At 40.4% G+C, this 18,533-nt stretch overlaps 1 protein-coding gene across 2 annotated transcripts in view; it reads right to left on the bottom strand.

Annotated features, from left to right (window-relative positions):
• TDP1 (tyrosyl-DNA phosphodiesterase 1) overlaps positions 1-18,533 on the bottom strand; it is an 84,267-nt gene that overhangs the window by 27,181 nt on the left and 38,553 nt on the right. The gene's annotated exons all lie outside the window — the stretch shown is intronic.

Below are 18,533 nucleotides of genomic sequence, written 5' to 3'. Positions count from 1 at the left end.
CATCTCCATCTGAGAACAGGTCAGCCTGGACTTCATTGTCCACATCATTATCAGCATTTCGGTCAAAGCCATTCAACAAGTCTCTAGGGAGCCCCAAACTTTCCCACATCTTCCTGTCTTCTGAGCCCTCCAAGTCTCTAGGAAGTTCCCATTTTCCCACATTTTCCTGTCTTCTTCTGAGCCCTCCAAACTGTTCCAATCTCTGCCTGTTACCCAGTTCCAAAGTTGCTTCCACATTTTTGGGTATCTTTATAGCAGCACCCCACTCTACCAGTATCAATTTACTGTAACAGTCTGTTCTTTCACTGTTAGTGAAGACATACCCAAGATAGGGTAATTTATAAAGGAAAGTAGGTTTAATGGACTCACAGTTTCACATGGCTGGGGATGCTTCACAATCATGGCAGAAGGCAAAGGAGGACCCAAGGCATGCCTTACCTGACGGTAGGCAAGTGTGTGTAGGGAAACTGCCCTTTATAAAAACCATCAGTAAATAGAGACATATTCACCATCATGAGAACAGCACAGGAAAACCACCCTCATGATTCAGTTACCTCCCACCAGGTCCCTCCCATGACACATGGGGATTACAGGTGCTACAATTCAAGGTGAGATTTGGGTGGGGATATAGCCAACCCACATCACTACTGAATGCTGATGTTTAATTCTGTGAATTATAAATTTTTAAATTATGATACTGTTTTGTTTCCTCTTAATATGAAGTGCACATTAGTTTCCTGCTGCTGCTCTAACAACATGCCACAAAACAAATTTAATGACTTGAAACCAAGATTCATTATCTTACACAAAGTAAAGTAAAATTAAAGTGTTGGGAGGTTGTGTTTCTTCCAGAGGCTCTCGGGAAGAACTCATTTCCTTGCCTTTTCTAGTTCTAGAGGCTGTCTGCATTCCCCTTGGAATGTGTCTGTTTCATCTTCAAGGCCAATGAGATCAGTTGAGTTCTATTCATGTGGTGTGTGTGCGTGTGTGTGTGTGAGCACTCTCTCTCTCCCTCCCTCCCCCCCCGCAACTTGTCTCTCTTCCACTTCCAAAGTACCTCTGTGATTATACTGGGCCCTCCCCGAATAACCACCCCATGTGAAGGTCATTTGACTAGGAACACCACCTGCCACCTTAATTCCTCTTTGCCAGGTAATTTAACAGTCACATCCCTAAGGATTTGGACAATAACATCTTTGGGGAGCCATTATTCTGCCCACCACACAGTGCTTTTCATATATTACAATTATGTTGTAAATGTTCGTCCAGTTATAACTTTATGAAAACCTTATAGTTCAGGTCTTTTTTGCTTGCTCTCTTCCATTTTGAGGGAAGGAAGGAAGTTATCCAAGGTGCAATTGTTTACTCTATAGCTTCTGAGTGTGAGGTCTTATTTAGAAAAAGATTTCTCATCTAACCCAAACTGGTGTTTTAAAATAAAGTTTTTAAATAAACAAAGTTTTAAAATATTTTGAAGTCCAAATGTGTAAATCTTTTCTTGTCAAGTGCATTTTATGTCTTATGTACTAAATCTTGCCTATTTCAAGGTCATAGGATATTCTTGTTCTAGGCTTTATAGCTTTAGCTTTCTTACTTGGGTATATCATACATCTGAAATTAATTTTGTCTATGGCCTAAGATAGGACTAGGTTTTTTTTTTTTTCTGCATCAATATCTAATTGCTTTAGCACTATTTTTTGAAAAGAACATCCTTCGTCCGCTGAATTACATTGGTGCCTCTGTCAAAAATCTTTGATGATATATGTGTCTATTTCTGGACTCTATTCTGTTCTATTGATCAATTTATCTATTCTGATGCTGATATCACAGTCTTACTTTGCTTTTATAGTGAATCAGTGAATCTTGAAATCATGTTTAAACAACTTGGGGTTTTACAAATGCAAAATCATCTGCAAATACAGTTTTACTTCTTCCTTAACAATCTTTATGCCTTTTTTTTTTTTTTTGCCTTATTGCACTGGCTATAACTTCCAGTCCAGTACAATACTACAGAGAATCTCACTTACCCTTCAATTTATTATGTGCTTTCAGTATAAGACTTTTCTCCAAACCACTATCCTGAAATCACTCAAAATCACTGAAAACCTCCACACTGCCACATCTAATGGAAATTTCTTTAATCTTATGTTAATCTCTCAGTAGCATGAGACTTCTACTATCAGTGCCTCCTGTCCCCTGGCATAATTGAAACATTAATGTAATATTTTTCCTTGTTTGCTGCTACATTTTGGCTTCCTTTCTGCTTTTAACCTCTCTGGTCACTCCTTTTTTTCTAACTGATTTCTCAAATATTGGAATGCTAGGTATCTGCCCTACCTTACATCAAGATATTAACATACACATTGATTCCAGGTTCTTGAAGAGACTGGCAGAGACAAAATCTATCTGGAGGTAAAGGGGTCTGTCCACTCAAGTCACAGATAATTTTTATAGTTAAATCTTCAGTGAAGATATATATTGTAGGCCGGGCGCGGTGGCTCACGCCTGTAATCCCAGCACTTTGGGAGGCCTAGGCGGGTGGATCACAAGGTCAAGAGATTGAGACCATCCTGGTCAACATGGTGAAACCCCGTCTCTACTAAAAATACAAAAAATTAGCTGGGCGTGGTGGCGCGCGCCTGTAATCCCAGCTACTCAGGAGGCTGAGGCAGGAGAATTGCCTGAACCCAGGAGGCGGAGGTTGAGGTGAGCCGAGATCGCGCCATTGCACTCTAGTCTGGGTAATAAGAGTGAAACTTCATCTCAAAAATAAAAAAAAGATATATATTGTAAAATAAAAGGGAAAATAATCCAAATCCATCATAAGCAAAAGACAAGAGAAAATAGAATTAGACCTCCAGGAACTTCAGATGATTGGTCTATTAGATGACAAGTTAAAAATAAGTATATTTGCCAGGCGCAATGGTTGACACCTGTAATCCCAGCACTTTGGGAGGCTGAGTGGGCGGATCATGAGGTCAAGAGATTGAGACCATCCTGGCCAACATGGTGAAACACTGTCTCTACTAAAAAATACAAAAATTAGCTGAGTGTGGTGGTGTGTGCCTGTAGTCCCAGCTACTTGGGAGGCTGAGGCAGGAGAATTGCCTGAACCCAGGAGGTGGAGGTTGCCATGAGCCGAGATCACACCACTGCATTCCAGTTTGGTGCCTGGCGACAGAGCAACACTATGTCTCAAAAAAAAAAAATAAAAAGTATATTTAAAATGATTTGAGCCGGGCATGGTGGCTTATGCCTGTAATCCCAGTGCTTTGAGCGGCTAAGACAGGAGGATCACTTGAGGCTAGGAGTTTGAGAACAGCCCGGGCAACAAAGCAAGATCCGATCCCACATCAAAATAAAATGCAAAAATCAGCCAGGCATGGTGGTATACACCTGCAGTCCCAGCTACTTGAGAGACTGAGATGGGAGAATCACTTGAGTCCAGGAGCTATGATCGCATGCCACTGCACTGTAGCCTAGATGACACAACAAGATCCATCTCAAAAAACAAAACAAAAACAAACAAAAGATTTCAAAGTAAACAACACATGAAAGAAATAATGAAACAAGAAAGAAACAAATTTGCTAATAATGGCAGCTAATACACAGCATCTGTTAACTGCCAAATATTGTTTTAATACCTTTACATATTCTATTTATTTTCATTCTTAACTATTAGATTTTATTACTACCCTTATTTAACAGATGAGAAAATGAAAGTCATTTGCTCAAGATTTCAATAGGTAGTAAGTGACAGAGTAAGAATTTGAACTCAGGTAGTGAGACTCTGGTCTGAACTCTAAACCGTGAAACATACAGTATCTGAGAAGTTCAAAAGTAAAAAACAGTTAATAGAATTAAAAACTCTACTGATGCACTAAACACCACATGAGTCACAGATGAAAACAAAACTAATGAACTAGAAGAAAGATCTAAAGAAATCAGGTAGAATGCAACTCAGAGGCAAAGAGGTGGAAAGTAAGAAACTGAAGATAGAATGAGAGGGTCGAACAAGCATCTATTAAGAGTTATAAAATGCAAGTAAGAGAGGGTGAGAGTCAATATGCTGAACGATAATAGCCAATAATTTTACTGAATTGGGAAGAAATACAACAAATCCTGCTCAGAATAAATAAAAATAAATCCATACCTATTTATCCGTTGTATCTCAACTGAAGAATATCAAAGGTAAAGAAAATCTTAAAAGTGGCCAAAAGATGGCAACTTTTCAATACCAACAACTGAGCTCAAAAGCCAATGGAAAAAAACATTTAAGGAACTAGGAGGAAGACCAGGCATAGTGAGTGGTTCATGCCTGTAATCCCAGTATTTTGGGAGGCTGAGGCGGGAGGACTGCTTGAGCTCAGGAGTTTGAGATCAGCGACATAGTGAGACCCCATCTCTAAAAAAAATAAAAAATTAGCCAGGTGTGGTGGTGCATGCCTGGAGTCCCAACTACTTGGGAGGCTAAGGTGGAAGGATGACTTGAGCCCAGGAAGTAAAGGTTACAGTGAGCCAAGATCGCACCACTGCACTCCAGCCTGGATGACAGAGTGAAACTCGGTCTCAAAACAAAAAAAATAAAATCTTAGTTGGCAGTTACTTTCTCCCAGTTGTTGTTGTTGTTTTTTTTTCCCTGATACAGGGTCTTGCTCTATAACCCAAGTTGGACTGCAGTGGAGTGATCTCAGCTCACTGCCACCTCCGCCTCCTGGGTTCAAGTGATTTTCATGCCTCAGCCACCTGAGTAGCTGGGATTACAGGTGTGCACCACCACGCCCAGCTAATTTTTGTATTTTTAGTAGAGACAGGGTTTCGCCATGTTGTCCAGGCTGGTCTTAAACTCCTAGTCTCAAGTGATCCACTGGCCTTGGCCTCCTAAAGTGCTGGGATTACAGGTGTGAATCACCGTGCCCGGCCAAATAATTTTAAATTCAGTTAAATTATCATTTAAAAATGAGGATGAAAATAAAGGCAGTTTTAGAAAAACAAATCAGAGCTTATTGCCAGTAAGAAGGAGTCAACGAAGTAACTATAAAAGATATAGTTCAGGAATAAAACTCAATTTGTTTCAAAGGATAGGACTACTGGGAAGAAAAAGGAACAACGAAATGAGTAAACCTGTGGGTAACTGTAAACAAGAAGTGTCTGTAAAATAACAATGACAATGATTAATTTTGAAAGCCTAAAAAAGGATGGAGTGAAAATACTGATGAATAATAAAGAGGAAGAGTAGCTGGGCATGGTGGCTCATACCTATAATCCCAGCACTTTGGGAAGCCAAGGCAGACAGAAAGCTTTGAGCTCAGGAGTTCAAGACCAACCTGGGCAACCTTGTGAAACCTCATCTCTACAAAAAATACAAAAATTAGCAAGGCATGGGCCAGGCACGGTGGCTCACACCTGTAATCCCAGAACTTTGGGGGGCTGAGGTAGGCGGATCACCTGAGGTAAGGAGTTCGAGACCAGCCTAGCCAACATGGTGAAACTTTGTCTCTACTAAAAACATAAAAAAATTAGCCGGGCTTGGTGGCGGGTGCCTGTAATCCCAGCTACTCGGGAGGCTGAGGCAGGAGAATTGCCTGAACCCTGGAGGCAGAGGTTGCAGTGAGCTGAGATCATGCCATTGCACTCCAGCCTGGGCATGCACAGTGAGACTCCATCTAAAAAAAAAAAGAAGCCAGGCATGGCGGCATAAACCTGTAGTCCCAGCTACTTCGGAGGCTGAGAAAGGAGGATCGCCTAAGCGTGGGAGGTCATCACTACAATGAGCAGTGATCACGCCACTGAACTCCAGCCTGGGTGACAGAGTAAGACCCTGTCTCAAATTTCTGCAAATGTTAAGAATCTTGAAAGATTAACTTCTAAGAGGATGCAACACATCAGCTGTGTTTCCAGGGTGGATATCAGGTCTTACAGATACAGTGTATTAACAAAGAAATGCCAGCAGGAAAAGAAAAATGAAAATGATTATGATGCATGTTTTCAAGCAGATAAGAGCAGAACACTAAAGGAGATTAGATACTTGGGTGTGGGGTTTTCCAAGTGCAAAGTCTGACAAACCACCAAACAGATTTGGACAAATCTACTTGCAACTTCACTTTGTTCCTCAGTCACAGGCCTATCATGACCCTCCCCCAACAAGCAGTCTTTCATAGCCACGCTGGATTCTAAATGGAGACTTTGGTGCTCTACGGCATAGTCCAGGCTAGCTGCTGACCTAGTCTTTAAAGCGATCTATCTATCCTTGATCCTACAGATGGAATTACAAGGATTTTAGAAGTCATCACATTAACATTAAGAATCAAAAATTACATAAATTACTGCTAAGAAGGATAAAAAAATTGTTTTTCAAATTTCAGGTCAAAATTAGCATTCAGAGTACTGTATCAAAGAATCTGAGTATGTATTTGATAGTAACCCATGTTATAACCAAAAATTACTATTTTATTTTCTAATGAAATGGTCCAATGTTTTCATCTATCTCCTATAGTAGAAAGGCAATAAATACAAGGACTTGAAAAGAGCAGACTGTAAGATTTGAGTTTGCTTTTGGCTAGCTCTGTTATCTTGTGGTTATGTACTTAGGTCACCAATTTCTTCACCTACAATATGGACTTAACAACCATCTGCTCACTGCACTGAGTTATAATGAGGAATGAATGAAATAATCTAGGTGCAAGTGGAAACTGTTAATGCTTTTAACAGAACTATGAAATGTTTGTTAGAATGGGCCCTGGGAGATGATCTATTATAATGATTTTCAAAAATTTTCTTTTTAAACCTGGAGAACCCTTTGTTCAAAGGAAATATTTTAAGCAAACAAGGGCAAGTATCTCTGGATGAATCACCTGCACTCGTCTCTCTCTCTGCCCACTGTTGTGGTGGCTTCTAAAAGGGGTTTCCAGAGCCCACAGGACTCCAAGGAACACAGCATAAAATCCACTGATTTAGCCCAACCCCTGGTTTTACAGATGGGGAAATGGGCCTAGAGAGCGGAAGCATATGTCTTAAGCAAGAGTGTGGCTGCAGAGTGGATGGACTGTTTACATGTCCAGTAAGACTGAATAGCCCAATATATGGTCAGTGTTTGGTCAATGTCCTTGGAGACCTTGAAAAGCTCTCTGAAGATGATTCCTCTACAAGGTTTATGAAGGCTGGCTGGTGCCTTACATTTGTTTTCCTCAGTCCCACAGTGCACAGTGTCCTAGGAACGATTCTTGTCTTTTTGGAGCCTGAAGCATTGGTGCTGCAAAGCACAAGGAAGGTTTCCATTAAGACCTGAGATAGCTGGAGGAGCAGCCTCCTAGGGGCTGATGGTCTGCTCCACAAAGCCTAACAGCATGTGTAACTCTTCTGGAGAGCTGTGCTCACAACCTTATAGGCAACCTACTTCCTCCCTTCCTTCTCTCGGCCTATCACCATCCTGCTGACTCTCCTGTAATAATGTCTCTGTAACAATACCAAAGCAGAGAGACAACAGGTCTACATCAAGTAGAAGGCAAATTCCATGGGATTAAATGAGTTAGTATAAAAAAGCACTTGGCCAGCATACAGTAAGTACCACACAAGTATTTGCTATACTACTTGTGAGAGGTTTTCTATGGAGGCCAGTCCCTGGTGGGAAACTCCAGGTAGCGCCTCCTCTCAAGCCAGATGCGCACTTAGTGATTAGCATTGCCAGTGTGCAAAGGGTCTACAGGCACTAAGTCAGGGGTCTCAACCTTTTTGCTAAGAGTGATGATGCTCATGAGACTCGCTCACATGAGCGCAGAAAGGGGTATGCTCTGTCTTCACTCTACTTGTACCAGAATGCAGGCAGGCGAGGGTAGTAATATGACCTTGAATCATCTCTACTGTATAAAGGAAATAACTTGTAAGCGTTGGTACTGATAAACATCATTTGTAACAAAGTACATGAAGCATTAACAGCTAATCCCAATATCTTCGGGCCACAGGGCCAGGCAACCAAGTCTACCCAATGACATCTACAAGTATTTTCTTGTGTAATCCAATTTTATTTTCACCAAAAGACTGAGACAAAGGAGAACAAAAAGAAATGATTTGTTTCAGAATCAAAGTAACAGACAATAAAGAAGGAGTACTGCATAGTGATACTGAAAAGCAGAGGAAAGAGAATGTCTTTTATGTTTCCTCAAAAAGCCAGTAATTTTGCACTCAAGCACTCGTCTCGTTTTCTCCCGAAGTGGCAGCACCAACATTTCTGCTTATCCCCGACTATCCACATTGCCTGTCAGTTGCTAGGCAACTTTAACAGTGATCCAGCATGTGTTAGGTACCCACCTTGCTTCTGACCACCCACAATGCACAACTTTCATAACTGTTCTCATTGGGTTTGCCAATTATACCTAGGCACTATCCTCTTAACCAAGGCTTCTCTTAAACCTCATCTTCCTGCCTGCTTAGCCCTGTGGTAAAATTTAAACACCACATTTGTTATCATGTCCCAATAATTTCCCTAACAACCAGCTGTCCATCAAACATGGGATGATTTTATGGTAGGATCAAAACAGATGGGAGGAAAATCTTATTAAAACCATAAATATCTCTCTATAAAATCAAGCAACCAAGCAAAAGTGGAAATCGGCCGCTAATGTAACATCTTAATTAGTTCAAGTGAACTGCTAATTTTGAATTTCTCTGAATGTATAAGTCTGGTTGACTGTACTTGGCTTGATTAAATAGAATAAATTGTGACCAGTTTAAAAATGAACCACATATTGAGTTTAGAAATGGCTATATTATATCTATGAAAAAAATCTTGTTTTTTTTGAGACAGGGTCTCACTCTGTTTCCCAGGCTGGAGTACCGTGGTGTCATCACAAGTCACTGCAGCCTCAACCTCCCAAGCTCAAGTTATCCTCCCACCTCAGGCTCCTGAGTAGCTGGGACTATAGGCACATATCACCATGCCCCAGTTTTTTCTTTTTTTTTGTAGAGATGGTGTTTCACCATGTTGCCCAGGCTGATCTCAAATTCCTGAGCTCAAGTGATCCAATTGCCTCGGCCTCCCAAAGTGCTGGGATTACATGTGTGAGCCACTGCACCCAGCTTCAATATGTCTTTAGGTCATATATTGTATATGGATGTGTTACACAGGCAAAAAAGATAAAGGCTTTATAAGGTGCTTCCTAAAATCCTGAGAGGCCTAATGATTATGAGAGACAGGAAAAAGCAAGCAGTGAACTAATACTAAACACAACATCCTGTTTACTAGAAAACAACCACATGTTTTGTATCAACATCCTTGGGATTCCAAAAATGAGATAAAAACCAAGGGTATAAATCAGTTTTCTAAAATTTAAGTGGCAAGGCTAGTAAGTGGCAATCTCAAATTAGGACTTGGATCTTTGGACTCTATCTCAGGTTATTTCCTTCATAATATGCTGGATGATTGGGTAATATCACCACCTGCGGACCTGGAATTTCAAAATATTGATGGGTTAAAGCTATTAAACCAAGCAACTAGTAGCAGTAGTTTCTGTATGAGGAGCAGGGTGGCAGGAGAACAGGAATGGGAAGACATACCTTCTTTAAATACCATTTATATAATGTGTACATTACCTATTTGGAAAAAAAAAAGTTTTTAAAAGGGTACTGATTCAAATATTTTTTGGTCACTAACCATGTGCCATGCAGTGTTAGATGCTAAGGAGAAAAAGATAAGTAAGATCAGGCACGTTGCTCACCTGCAGCTCATGAGACAGGGAAGCAAAGGGACCCATAAAGAAGCAACTAGGTCGATGCCTACAGAAGCAGTGAGAAAAGATATTCAAAATTAAAAAAAAAAAAAAAGAACCAACTAGGAAGATGTAAAAAGGATCCAGCAAAAAATGCCATGAAAACACAAAGGGAAAAATAATTATGTCTGCTGAAAAGTTTAATTATGTCTGCTAGAAAAAGTTTCACTTTCAGGGGAGCATTTGAACTAGAACTTGAAAGAGAAGGTATAGTTATTCTAGACAGTACGGAAAAAAATAAAACCTGAGAAGCAGTCTGCTGAAAATGAACTGCAGTTAATTTTCTAACCATCCATTCATTTCTAACCATTCATTCAGTTTTCTGAGCCACTACAGGCCAGGTACTGAACTAGGCACTATATTAGACAGTGTGCCAGAAAGCATAAACATTGAAGAATAATTATCAAAGATCACAATGAGTATTCTGGTAGGAAATGAAGCATAATTCATTATAAGCTCATTTTCTCTAAAGTAAAAGAAAACTTCTAATGTGATAGTTCAACAAAACAGAAACTTCATTAAAAAAAGGTTTTGGTGCAGATTTTATGATTCTCAGTGATGTGGTAACTATGGCAACTATATACTAAAACATGACCCAGGATCTATGAAAAATGTTTTCAGTCAGAACCTCAATAACAACACATAATGAAAGAGAGGAAATGAAAACTGTGATTTATATTTAAAATAATAAAAGGGAAGCTTAAAAACTATATTAAGGCTAGCATTTTAATAAGATTCCAATTCCTGACCTTCTGTAGACAGTTTTCACATTTGTGAAATGTCAACTGGATGAAACAAAGTCCAAATGATCAGGAAGTCGACATCCTCTACTTATGATGGTTAGAGACATAACAGGCAATAAGATATTATGTAGACCCAACAGGAACCATACGAAATGTATTTGCTAAGGGGATGAGATTTTTTAAGATTAGGACATCAGATCTTTTGTGATTCTACTAATCTTTTATAGGACTATTATTTTTAACAACTCTACATACTCAAGTAAATATGGTTCTCCAAAGCAGTCATCTGCAGGGTTGTTCCCTTACTCCAGTACAGCTGCCTCTTTTGGCTCCAAGAAAGTACAGAACTTCACTTCTCAAAGACCTTTGGAGCTGGAGGTTCAATCTTTTGAGTCTGTACAAGGGTAGTTTTGCTTAACTATAGAAAACAAACCCCAATTTTGAAAATAGTAAGAAATTATTTCCAGCCAAGATTTAAGAATAAGATGGATAAATCGAACTGGGAAAGAAATATCAGTTAAGTCTGTGGAAAGCAGAATCAGAAGACGGCCCCTTGTGCACATGTCTGTATATCCCTTTTTCTTAAGCATGAGCCAGAATTGTGAGTATGATGGGGTTTCACTTGTATAATTAGGTTATCAATTAATTGACTAAGTTAGTCAAAAGGGAAATAATCCTGGTGGGCTTGGGTTGGGTCCTTCCTGAGATAGATTCTCCTGCTGGTTTCCAAGAAGCACCCCATGAGGTATGTGGCAGAATACCATGGAGCACTCTGGAGCTGAGAACCCCTGGCTGACAGCCAACAAGAAAGCAGGAACCTCGGGCATACAGCCACAAGCAACCGTGAGCTTGAAAGAGAACCCAAGCATCAGATGAGATCACAACTGGGTTGACTCCTTGATTTTAGCCTGGTGAGACACTGAGCACAGGGCCCAGCTAACCCACATGCAGACTCCTGGCCCACAGGAGCCACGGGATAGTAAATTTGTATTGTTTTAAACCCCCTTAGTTTGTGATAATGTATAACATAAGAACAGAAAACGAATGCAAGGCTGGAAACAAAGAGTGTCTATTAAGAAACAATACTTAATGTGTCACGTCAACTCATTTTAAAGGAACTTGGAAGAGTGGCAAGAAAATTTGAGCAATGGCAATGTTTTTGTCTGAAGCACCTACTTTCAAAAGGTGATCACCTTGAAGGGCAATGCTTTGTTGGATATGCAGCTCTAGATTATTTTTTAAAGTCTTATTATCATGTTAAAAGTCAAAATTCATATTGCCTATCATTCACTGTGCTTATTACCCCTGCAGTTTTTTTCTGAAGAATTTTAGTGTACTTAATAAAGAGGAGTTGGTTATTCATTCCAAACCCAAACATTAATATAGACTGGTAATAATAAGATACAAAAATATCAAAAGTTTAATTTATGTAGTTTTTGATGCATTTACCTTTGGATAAAATCCAATTCTTAAAACCCGGTATGTCTGCCACTTTGTTGACGGAGCACTAGATTTGCTGGGCATTAGCACTTCATTTGGACTAGAATCTACAGGGCTCTCTACAATCCTACCTCACTACTCTAAAGTAAATAAATACATTAAATGAAAGCATATATCATTTGTTTATATATCTTTGAATTTATTCTCAAGGATGATGATATTATCTACCAGAACAGAAAATCTGGGGAATACTTAGAAATGTATAAGGCATTTCTTTCCAGCTTTCACCAGGATTTGGCAGTTAGTATGTGAGGGCCAGGTTATTAAATAACTTATAATGCATGGGACAATCTCGTACAACAAAAAATTATCTTGACCAAAATAACAACAGTGCCCTGTTGAGACACACACTTTTGGAATATAAGCTAGAGTTGACTATTTAATATCACATCTTATTCTAGAAAATCTCAAGGAACAAGCATTTAGAAAAGCACTCAATTATTCCAATCAATTCAAATTGTAACATTCATTGAACTGCTTTCCATAGACCCAGACTAATATAGCCTCAGGCAACCCAGGAGACATCAAAGAAAGGGTAATATCTGAAAGCAGGTAAAAAGGCAAAGTCCAGCTACCCGCTACTGCTCTGAACTCACCTACCCTCCCATCTCACTGACTCCAGTAACACTCACTTTGCTGTTTTTCAAACACAACAAACATATTCCCACTCCCCACCCCACACAGGAATGCTTTCCTTCAGCTACCCATTTACATAGCTCTTCCTTTACTTCTTTCAGGTCTCTGGATGGATGTCACCACATCAGGAGGCCTTCCCTGACCTTCTTCTTTAAGGAGCAGTCTCCCTCCCCAACCTCGGCACTCATACCCTACAGGACAGTGGTTGAGGGTAGAGACGCTAGGTTCTTGGGCACCTTGTTTAACCTCTCTGTGTTTCAGTTCTCCCTTCTGAAAAGGGGATTAATGGATACACTGTAAAACCGCTATGAGGATTACATGAATTTATACATATACATATATGTAGTGCTTAGAACTGTGCCTGGAACTTCTGGTTAAGAACTACATGTTAGCTCTGAAAATTTAAAAACAACAACCTAAACCAAATTGAAATAAAGCTTTTAACTCATTTCATTTGATAGCAAAACTCAATCTTAACTCATTGGGCAACATAAGTTGAACTAAGATGACATGAGGCTACCTGTGATCGCTTCCAGAATGTTTTATTATGGAGTGTTGGTCCAGATACCACTAGGGATATTAACAGACAATATGAACTACATCTGGTACCAAGAAGTTAGAATAAAGGATTGTGCACCTAAATTACCATTCTATTTTTTTCTCTATAGCACTTACCACCATTTGCATATATAAACATACTTCTTTGCTTTTTATGTAACTCCCAGCACCAGAACATAAAGTCAAGATTATACTTTGTGGTTTACTGCATTCTCAGCACCTAGAAAAGTATGTGGTGCACAGTAGGTGCTCAGTAGTTACGTGCTGAATAAATGGTTAAATCTGATACCCCAAATTGAATATATGTAACATTTTTCTTAGGTAAAAGAAAGATTATTTCATGGAAGATGTGTGACCAGTTTCTCTTCAACCCAGGAGAAATGGCTTGAATCCAATTCATTTGTTTGGCAATGGAACACCTGGTAGGCATGAAAAGCCCATGCGATATGTATTTCCTGTATGTTCCTCAATGCCCAGGCATTGATCTACTATATTCTCCCTTAGAAGTCACAAAGGATTATAGTATCAACAATTAGTACTAAACAAAACTCCAAAATATATATGTACACCAAACTTTTAAGTTCTTCTCCAACAAACAATTCCACCTGAAGTCCTCACCACAATAAACCAATCTGCAATCAAATTCACCATCATTCCACTGTGGTAGGCCAGTTCCATTCCCTGACTTCTATACTGATAACAGCGACTAATCTCCATCTCCACACCCCAAACTCAGGAATCATCTCTGAGGCCCCTCTCATGTTCCATTATGCAGTCTAGGCAGTGCTTTCACAGTTACCACTTCAATCCAAGCCTTCGTCAACCTCCACATGTCAGGCACCTGGCCAGTCACCAGGGTATGCTGAACAAGACAGGCATGGATTTGGCCTCACAGCGTCTAGAGAGGAAGCCAGGTAATTACACAAGCAACCACAGTGAACGGGAAAATAATGTTGACAGTGCAAGAATCTAGGGCATTATGGAAGCCACCAGGCTCCAGAAGTGATGTTTCAGTCAAAAGATTGAAAATTAAGGTCTTACTGGGTAAAATCCCACCTATGCAGAATAGTCAAAAAGCATTACAAGTGCAATTAACTAATATGTATAAAATGAATTCTTTGGTAAATCTCTTTCATGCAAATGTAAATTCCATAAGAACCTCATCTTAATTATTCAAATATGTATTGCCCACTATCCTTGCCACAGTGAGCAATACATATTTGCTGAGTAATGGGTAGAACTGCCTCAACTCTGCCGCCTTATTCCTCATTGAACGGAGGGAGGGGATAATGCCACCTCATAAGCTCTTGTGGGGACTGAGACTACTATGCAGGTACAGCACCAGAACTATTTGCTACATGGTGCTGCTTAATGCAGGTCAGTTCTCTCCCCTCCCCGTTTCTTCTTACTCCCACATGGCAGAAATGACATTTTTCCTTTCTGTGCTGGCGAGGGCCTGACATTTTGACAGAGATCCCTCAGGTGACAGGTACAAGAGCCTGCTAATGGACTCTGAGGTCACTACAGTTCTTGTGTAAATTTACAGGCTGAGCTACTACTGTGAAGTATTATTATCCACACTCATTACAGTAGATGTTATTTCATGTGCTCACAATGAACTATTCAATTTCTAAGTACCATTACTTAATAATTATAATTAAGCTCCCTTAAGTGGGGAAGAGAAATATCACTTGATGAACTATTATCACTGCCTGGTGATAGTGCTCTGATCGCAAACCCCTCAACAAAACTTATAATGGGACTTCACATCCTGCTTTCACATATAAAAAACCTGGGACTAGGCAAGGTTTAAAGATTCACAGATGGTAAGTAGCTGAGTTCAAACTGGGACTCAGGTCTGCCTAACTCCAAACCCATGCTCTTCCCATTTGAGAGAGGTTTTTTGGAGTATGTTGCATACAGATAGTTTCTCCCTCTCTCCACCCACCAGTATAGCCTGTACCCACGAGCTCTTACCCATGAATGCCACTCTCTCCATGCTTTCTACCTGGGCTGTACATGTCTACTCATATTCTCCCAATGATCCACTCTCCATTCAGTGGCCTGAGCTATCTTCAAAGATACATATCAAATGATGTCACTCCACTTTAAGGCACTGAGCAATCCAGCATTCTACCGTCTCTGGGTGCCTTCTACCCACTGTTCTCTGCTCCTCATGCTCATCCTTCATATGGCCAGGACCTTCTTTTCACTCACCCCAGCCTCAACATTACCTACTGAAGGTGGCTCTCTCTAACCCTTCCAAACACATCCCCCCATTGATTGTTCATAGTCATTATCTGATATCTTCATGTTTAGTTACTTCCATACCGTCCGGTTCTTCTACCCCACTTTCCGTAAAACAAAAGCTCTATGGAATATAGGTTCTCTGTCTCTCTTTCTCTGTGGTATAGACAGTGCCTGTAACTAACTAAGTCAGCTAAGTAACTGCTGACTGGAGAGGAAATGGGTCTTTTTGGGTATTCATCTTTCCACAAGCAGTTAGTGAAAACATGCAGCATTTTGAGCTTCACAGAGCATTAGTAGTGTCCTTGAGTACACCAGGGATTGTGTCCCATTGAATTCTCAATTCACAGTGTCTCACACAGAATCTGCATCCAGGGCTCGTTAGATTTCTTGAATGAAGAAATGTGAGCTTGTTTTATCACCCTGTATCCTCTCTGCCCACTATACCATCAGCTTTCAAAAATACAAGTTGACTATTATGGAGTACTAAAGATAACTTGCTCCCTGATCTGCATGAGCTTAATAAGATTGGCGGGGTCCAGAGGGCTGACATGAAAGTGGGCAACTGGAGAGTAAGAGCAAGTATGTGACCCTGCCACACAAACTAATGGGCTATTATAAGGCACTTCAAAGTAAGGGTAGTATCACTACAGGGAGGCCAGATATTCCTTAATGGCTGTATGTTTTCAACTGGGCCTTTAAGGAAACAGAATTTGGACTCTTGGGGAGAAGAGGGGAGGTATGCCAAGCAGATGATCACCACCAGCAAAGGCACTACATGGGGTGAGCAAGCAGACGCAGGGCACAGGAGAGACAGCCCTGTCTGGAACAGAAGAACCGTGTCTGCAAGAAGCAATGGATGGACTGAGTAGGTAATATGGCATGGTCATACTAGATTAGCACTAGTAATTCTTGTACTGGTATTGAGGTTTTACTCTTCCACTTCTAGTTCATTACACTTTATTAGTGAATTTGTCACACTGAACTTATAATTGTAGAGACCAACGTTTATCAGTCTCTGGGTCAAGTTACCACGGTTGGCACCTCAAACCTTCACAGTTGCTGTGCAGATGAGTAGTCTGAGGCTCAGACAGGTTAAGAAACTCGTCCAAGGCAAGACTTGTTCAATAGCAGACATGACCATCTCATCTAGTACTGTCCAACAATGCTAAAGCTCAGGCTTATTCTCTAAAAGAAGAGACAAAATAGTGAGGTAGGAGCTGTGAGCTCCACTGGCGGCACATGGATCTAAGGATCTGGACATGGCGGGATGAGCAGAGACTGAAAGAGGCTCTGGGAGGAGATAGGACCTGAACATGACTCTTAAAACATGAGCAACAACTGGAGAGACAGAGAGAAGCGATGAAAAGATCAGGAGAGGAAAACTACATCGGCTGCTGGCTGGATGACTTCAGGGGCAAAGGAGGCTAGCCTGGCTTCTTCTCAAAGTTCCTACTGGGATTAATGGATAAAAATGATGAAAATTGTGTGGCTGGGGCATGAGTTCCAAACTGAGGAATCTGTATATCAGCCTATAGGACGTGGGGAATTCTGAACATGGGACAATGAGGAAAATATATGTTTCAGAAAGGTGAATGGGCATGGGCAACCAGGATGAGTGGCCTGTGAAGAACATTCACGTGATGAGACAACAGATAGGAGACCCTTTCAGAACTCCAGGTGATAAGTTTCTGACCTGGTAATTGCAAGGACTGGAAGAGGAAACTTTTGAAACATTTCAAAGATGAATAGACTTTGATAGCTATTTCCAAAGCATCCATGTGCCCACCTAAAGTACAGAATTGGTCTCTTCCTATTCTAATTATTTCTGTGTTTGGCTCCTCACATCAGAGACTGTGAGCATCTAAAAAACACCATCTAAATCTTCTGTTTTATCCTGAGTGTCTGACATACACAGGAGGACCTCAGTAAATGTTTGCCGAACACTTGAAGGAACAGTGAAAGAGGACATTCAGGCTTTAAGCCTGGTAATAAGAGACAGGTGCCATAAGGGCAAAGAAGAATGCTGGGAAAAGAAATCTCCATCTAGGCTGGGCATGGTGGCTCATGCCTATAACCCCAGCAGTTTGGGAGGCCGAGGCAGTTAGATCATGAGGTCAGGAGTTTGAGACCAGCCTGACCAACATGGTGAAATCCTGTCTCTATTAAAAATACAAAAATTAGCTGGGCATGGTGGCGCGCACCTGTAATCTCAGCTACTCAGGAGGCTGAGGCAGGAGAATCCTTGAACCCGGGAGGCGGAGGTTGCAGTGAGCCGAGATCGAGCCACTGCACTCCAGCCTGGGCAAGAGTGAGCTCCGTCTCCAAAAAAAAAACCTTAGTTCGGTTTGGGAACGTTCTTTCTGACAGGTTCAGAAAAGATGACAGACAGAAAAACAAAATGTCCAAACCTAATCAAGGGAGCTGCTTACTGGTAGATGCCACTGATACTTGGAATCTATACTTTCCTTTGTTATGGAAGGGCTGAGAGAGTGGGCTCTATGTATCTAAGTTGTTATTTAAGTTGCATTTCTCAGAAATCCTTCAATCATATTAGAATGCCCAATGTCCTTTTCTTATTTTACACAAAAATCAAAGTAAAGCCTGACACAATTTCTTTGGAATTAACTAGTCTTTGTAGAAAACAGGCACACTAAAACTGTATGCTGATGAAGAGGGGCATCACACAGTAGAGGAGAGGCATGCTCCTATCTTGGTTCCACCACTTATTACTGCATAACAGGCAGCTTATTAATCACTCTGTGCCTCCTGGTCCTCATGGAGGTGTTGTGAGAATTAAATAAGTAAATACACGAGTGCTCACCCAACAGTCTGGCATACTGAAATTGTGGAACGAATGTTGTTGCTATTAATCTTTAAACATTTTGGAAAGTAGATATAGCTTTCAGTCTAGTTATTACAGAATAAAACTAGAAGCTACAAATCCATAATGACAAATTCCAAATTCTTATAATAAATTAACTTCAAATGACTATAATTTGCTTAATTTAGTAACAGCCATTTGACATTAAAGCAGATTATAGTACAAAACTGACAAATATTAAATGAGTAAACTGACAGTGGA

This window comes from Aotus nancymaae, unplaced genomic scaffold (genome assembly GCF_030222135.1).
Source record: "Aotus nancymaae isolate 86718 unplaced genomic scaffold, 86718_ANA_hifiasm-v0.15.2.pri h1tg000011l, whole genome shotgun sequence".
NCBI lineage: Eukaryota > Metazoa > Chordata > Mammalia > Primates > Aotidae > Aotus > Aotus nancymaae.
This window is presented reverse-complemented; position numbering and strand designations above follow the sequence as displayed.